We start from the raw sequence: 7,116 nt of genomic DNA on the forward strand, positions 1-7,116 counted from the left end.
AGTATAGAGAGGAGCAGAGAAAGGAGGAGGAGAACGGGGGAGGAGCAAAAGTTGACGCACTAGATGCAGTTTCCTGTGTGTGACAAAGAACAATCTGTGTCTGTGTTCGGCAAAGTTCTCAAATGTAGTTTTCTGACATTTTGTAAAGACAAGGTACCTTCAGAAGAAAAGTCATCATGTTCACCCCATTCACAGATGCATTTTAAAACATCCAGCCCGTATTTATTATTACCCATGCATTTGAATCTTGGCCTGTCACAATCCGGTGGCAGGACTTAAAATGTGCATTTCCCATCTAACAGGGACAGACCTCAGTCTGGGTTACCGCAGCTGAAGTTATGTTCAATAACACAAAAACACGCATTTCCTAAACTACTTATTAATGTCCCCCATGGAACATTAATCTTCCAGACATGACGATCTGGGCCACAAAAACTTTAAGATAACGAAATTGTCAAATACTGTGCTTTACCAGGCGTTGGGCATCCCCAACTTACATTACGTTGCTGCGTAACTACAACAAAATAATTAATTCCCAACGATAAAGAAATTAATCAGTCGGCATCAACTTTGACCGACAAGATTCACAATGTCATGAGCTTTACCCCACAAAATTATCAACCATAGAATAATAAGAAAATTTGAAAAAACAAGTAGAAAATTGAGCTCTTTTTTTAAAATTTCCTTTTCTTGCAAGTCCTGGTCTAATTGTTTCAGCTGATTTTGACTCAAAGAACCCCCCTTAAGAAAGCCAAATGGGCTTGTCCAGACCGCCAGACACTGAACGCTTTCAGAACCATATTTTCCTCATGTCCTCCACTACAGGCCCTGTCAGAACCTGTACTCCTTTGCTTGGCTCGTTGCCCATAGCCAAATCCTGGTTTGACTGAACCCCTTGACCCTCCGTAGGAAGATCCCACGGATGCTATCCGGCGCGGCCACAGTGGTTGGGCACAAAACAAAGGACACTGAACAAGTAACCAGTTAACCTCCCACCAAGGCCCTAGTGAGTGCTCCAGTGCACCGTTAAAAGTGTTAGTTGTGATGTCAACCGATTGACTGCGTTCCAAACGCTTTTCCCTTTTATCCATTAAACCAGCCTAACCATGAAATGCCGTGATGCCACACTGCCACGTTTCCTGATTTAACGATATTTACCACAGGCGTCCCTGTGCTTATCACACTTGGTTTCTAAGGTACAAGTGGATTAAAAACCCTGTGGGCCTAACCACGTTAAGTCTGACTTTAATTCCAGACTTCCTCATCTCAGGCTCCTACTGACAGTCAGCTCCAGTAGACAGACATGACATATGTGGTACTACACTTAATTTACTTTAGTTCAAATTTTTCCTTTTCCAATTTAATTAATAAGCAAATACTTCCATCCATCCATTCTCTTCCGCTTATCCGGGGCCGGGTCGCGGGGGTAACAGTCTAAGCAGGGATGCCCAGACTTCCCTCTCCCCAGACACCTCCTCCAGCTCTTCCGGGGGGATCCCGAGGCGTTCCCAGGCCAGCCGAGAGACATAGTCTCTCCAACGTGCAAATACTTCAATTGAATAATTGGTAAAAATATATCTCACCCTTCAGGCGAGGAGGTCGAGTATTGAGTTCATTGAACAGACGTGAAGTGGACCAGTTTGACACCAGGCGTCAGACCCTCTGGTCTCTGAAGGTTTTCAGTGAGGTAGAGGAGAACCCCTAGATTGTGGATTCTTGGTGGCTAACCTGTCCGACACCTTCGAGTGTCACATGGCGGATCTTCAGCTATCCCACTTCTGACACCAATTGTTTTGGAAAAATAATACTCTTCTAATTCGTCTTCAAAAAAGAAGGGTCAGTTCAAGCGTTCAGTGTCAAAGAAATCACTTTATTTGGAGGTCCATAGAAAGAGATATCACTCAGACAAAAGACTGAGACGGTCTGAACCCAAAAATACAAATCACAATGTAGTCTTCTGTCTCCCATGAGAAAATTATGATATGTCGAAAGTGTTTTGGTTTGTGTCAGGAACTTAGAGATAAGACCCCTGTGAGAAATGTTGGTTTGGCCTTCTACTGTGGACACAACACAAAAGAGGTCAAAACTGCTCTAGAATACAGTGACATGAATATATCTGAAATAGAGTTAGAAGCCTATATGAAAATATATATGAATGTATATGGATATAAGTAATTTTGCCATTACAGTAGGAGGAGATTTTAATTCTCATGAATCCATTGATGCCTATTGGCTCTCTCTCTACTCCCAGAAAAGCTAATCAGGTGTTTGACCTCATTGAGGAAGTAGGTTTTGTGGATGTGTGGAGAAAACTCCACCCTGCAGGAAAAGAGTACACTTTTTACTGTAACCCACCTAAATGTCATAAACATGTCAATTATTTGTTTCTTCCTAAAGTCATTCTGAAACAAGTGGTCTGATGTAGAATAGGACATATTGTCATATCTGATCATGCAGCAGTCTATTTAAACTTTATCCCTAAACATGCAGGAGCTCAGCCAAAACACTAGAGACTTAATTCCCTAATTCTGAAGGACACTAATTTTGTAGAATATTTCAGAACAGAATTCAAACATTTTCTTACGGTCAACTCGCCCACAGCTGGTAGCCCATCTCCTCTTTGGGACACTGCTAAAGCGTTTAGTAGGGGTTTGATAATATCTTACACATCCAGCAAAAAGCGTAGAATTGCAGAACAATAGAACATATTAGAAAGAAGGCTTATTTTTGTAGAAAAAGAATATTTCAAAAAACCTTCACAATCCAAATTAAGGGAGCTTAATGCCATCCGCTGCTCACTTAATACTTTACTGACACAGAATGCTACAGACAAAATTAAATTTGCCAAACAAAAATTGATCGAACATGGGGATAAACCAGGCAAATGTCTTTCATATCTTAGAAAAACTTGAATAGCTATCCAAACAATTGCTTCAATTTCCACTGGGAGTGGCTCCTGCTCTACAGATCCTGAGGTAATTAATGCAGCTTTTCGAGAATTTTACAGGAATCTATATCAGTCTGAACAATGTGACAACTCTCAGTCCTCAATGGAACCTTTTTTTCTCACAAATTAATCTACCCAACCTACCAGATGATAAAAAGAGGTTTAAATGCAGAAATACCAGAGCTGGAAGTGGAGAGAGCTATCAGATCCCTTCAGAATGGGAAGGCACCAGGATTCGCATCTGAATTCTATAAGGAATTTAGGGGTTTATTGTCAAAGCCCTACTTAAACATGCTCAGTGACTCGTTGGGCCCTGGTGTCCTCCCCCCTTCTCGTGGGGAAGCCAATATCCTTGATTCTCAAAAAAACAAAACCTGTGATTGTGGCTCTTACTTATATCATTGCTTAATGTTGATTAAAAAATTCTTGCAACACGTTTGGAAAGTATCTTGCCCTATGTAATAAATACTGATCAAACAGGCTTTATTAAGGGTCACAATTCGTGTAATAACCTCAGACGTCTTCTAAACATAATTCACTTCTGTCAGCAGCACGCTGTGAATGGTCTGGTGGTTTCCCTCGACGCAGAAAAAGCGTTTGACCGTGTTGAGTGGTCCTACTTGATTTACACTGTACAAGAATTTGGGTTGGGTTCTAATTTTATCAACTGGATTAAAATCCTTTATAATGGTCCTCTGGCTGCAGTTATTCCAAATGGGCTTAGGTCTAAAAACTTTGAGGTTGGGAGAGGAAACGGACAGGGCTGTCCTCTCTCCCCTCTTCTGTTCACTCTTGTAATTGAACCGCTAGCTGAGCTAATTCGAGGTGATTCTAATGTATTTGGAGTCAACACTGAACAAGGGGTCTATAAAATTTCTCTTTATGCCAATGATGTTCTGTTGTTTCTTTCCAAGCCTGCTGTGTCAGTTCATAGGGTCATTACAATTATCAGTGAGTTTAGTTTGTTTTCTGGCGATAAAATCAACCTCTCAAAATCTGAGGCTGTGCCTTTGGGGAAACACCACCTTCCCAGTTCTCCCTTTAAGTGGTCACCTGCAGGATTTGTATACCTGGGTATTTTTGTCACTCCCTGTTTTGATCAGATGTTTAAGGCTAACTTTGTCCCATTACTTGACAAAATCAAACAAGACCTTGAACGTTGGACCAGCCTTCCCATAGGCAGGATCTCACTCCTTAAAATGAACATTCTTCCTCGCCTGCTTTACCCGATGAGAATGATTCCTATTCTGTTTCCACACAAGCTGATCCAAAAAATAGAAGGCTGGTTCAGTTCCTTTATTTGGAGCAAAAAAAGGGTTCTTATAAAAATGTCAACATTACAGCTTCCAAATCATATGGGAGGCCTGGATCTGCCAGATCTGAAAAAATATCAGGTGAGTTCACTTTTATTATATACCTGAGTAGATCTGTGAACACTCATCTGCAGTGTGGCTGGACATAGAAGCCTTAGTATGTGAATGCCCTCTTAAAAGCTTGCTTTTTTTTGAAAAACATGAAAATGGTAAATAAATTTAGTAATAACCCAATAATCGCTAATACAGTCAGGGCTTGGCGAATGGCTCGTCACGTTGAAGGGAGAACTGGGAAAACCTCCCCCTTCACCCCTATTGTCAATAATCCGGACTTTCTTCCAGGTGTGCTAGATTCAGGTTTTGAGGACTGGGTAACTAAAAGCATTTCCACTTTCGGTTGTCTTTTTAAGGAAGGAATTTTCATGTCATTTGGCCAAGTTGTTGAAGTCTTTGGAATAGGGAAAAATAATCTTTTTCGCTTTTTTCAGATAAGAGACTTTGTTAAAAAAGAAACATCGTTAATGAAAGACAATGAGGTTTCAGACATTGAAAAGTTGTTCTTTGGAACTAGGAAGGTGTCACTTAGTCTGTGCTATAAAACTCTGAAAGGTCATTGTAAGCTTGATTCTCCTAGTTTGACTCAGTCCTTGGGAAGACAACTGGATATTGATATCACAGAAGACATGTGGAGGGAAATTTGGAATGCGGCCAAAAAAATTACTATCTGCAGTCGTTCTTGGGCTTTACAGCTTAAACTGCTACATAGAGCCCACTTGGCACCAAACCATATATCTAAATGTAAACCGGGCTCTTCTCCACAGGCAGCCTCACACACTGTCTGTGGTCCTGCCCTAACATTCAAGGAGACTGGGAGTCTGTCCTACTGGAAATTAGAAAAATTCTCAAAACTCACATTGATTTTGATCCTCTATCTCTTCTCCTTGGCTTACCAAATAGGTGGATCAGTAACAAACATAACAGGAAACTATATAATATTTAAACTTTTTGTGCCCAAAAGAACATACTACTACACTGGACTTCTGATAAACCCTTTCTGTTTCTGGAAGGAGGAAGCTGATACTGAAGCACATTCCACTTAACTTTTTGACATGCCTGACACACTCTAGGATCGACATATTCAATCACATTTGGAAACCCTTCCTGGACCATACTGAGGGAAAAGTGTCCTCAATTCTATCTCGAGTTTTCATCTGCTCTTGAATGAACTTTTTGTTGTATTGTATAGATATGAATGTGAGGAGTATCTGTCTCCATGCTGAGTATGAATCCCTGTTTCAGTTTTGACTGTGGTGCTGAGCTGTTTGGGTTTGTTTTGTGTTGTTTTGAAAAAATGAAAATTGAATAAATATATTCTTAAAAAAACAAAAAAAAAAACGTCTATCCTAGCTTTAACAGGAGCCAGTGCAGAGAAGCCAACACAGGACAAATATGGTCTGTGATACTGGTTCTAGTGAGTACACGGGCAGCAGCATTTTGGATTAGCTGAAGGGTCTGTAAGGACTTTTGGATTAGCTGAAGGGTCTTTAAGGACTTTTTGGGACAGCCTGAGAGAAGTGAGTTACAATAATCTAGTCTGGATGGAATAAAAGCATGGACTAACTTTTCTACATCGTTCTGTGTTCAAATCTGTCTAATTTTAGTAATATTACGCAGATGAAAGAATGCATTTCTAGAAATCTGTTTTATGTGAGAGTTAAACGATAGATCCTGACGGAAAATAAGGCCTAGATTTCTCACAGTGGTTTTGGTCTCCATGGTAACACCATCCATAGTGACTACTTGGCTGGACACCTCATCCCTAACAGTTTTTGGTCCAAACACAATTACTTCAGTTTAGTTTGAGTTTAACAGCAGAAAGTTGTTGTTCATCCAATCTTTAATCTCTTTAATCCACTCCTGTAGTTTGGCTAGCTGATTGGCTTCATCAGGTTTAATGGATAAATGTAATTGGGTATCATCAGCATAGCAATGAAAGTTGATGGAATGTTTTCTTATTAAGTTACCTAAAGGAAGCATGTATATGATAAACAGTATTGGTCTAAGAACTGAGCCTTGAGGTACTCCATAACTAACTATAGCGCACTGAGAGGATTCATTATTAATGCTAACAAAGAGAGAACCATCTGTTAGATGGGATTTGTTAAAAGATAAAACGGACGATAAATGGAGCAGGAGAACCAACGCTGACCTGGACCATGTAGAAAACTGTCTGCTAGAAATAAGAATACGCTGACTAAAGTTAAAAGGTTTATATTTATTGTCATTAAAAGTCACTGGTCACATCACTGGCCAACGGACGCCGTTAGTCTGTACATTCAAATTTCACAAAATATTACAGTATGAACATGGATGTGTCACAGAAGGAACTGAAGGAACAGATGATTTTTCTGCCTTTCCGCAGGTTTTCTATTTGAACACACTGGAGCCCTGAGTCAGCACGCTGCATTCACTGCACCTGGGGAAAAAAATCCCTAACTAGAGAAACCTCATCTGGTATGTATTTGTGTAGTAAAACTGTATGTTTGTACTTTTTTTTTTATGCAGGAATCAGTTTACTGTTAATACACAAAAATAAGATTCAACAGATGCAGAACATATGGTTTTACATGTTAAAGTCTGATCAAACATTCATGACGGTGGTTTTCAGAAGGATTTGATGATGATGATCCAAAGCTTCAGTTGTAATCTGTAACTTTACGATCAGTTTCTGTATAAAACTAGGATTTTAGCAGATGTGTTTTTATGCAGCATCCTCTCCAGATGTTACCTGTGGAGCTGAACTGGAACCTGCAGCTTTAGGCCTAAGGTCAGAGCGCTGCTTCAATCCTGTCTCTT

This window comes from Sphaeramia orbicularis, chromosome 17 (assembly GCF_902148855.1).
Source record: "Sphaeramia orbicularis chromosome 17, fSphaOr1.1, whole genome shotgun sequence".
NCBI classification, from domain to species: Eukaryota; Metazoa; Chordata; class Actinopteri; order Kurtiformes; family Apogonidae; genus Sphaeramia; species Sphaeramia orbicularis.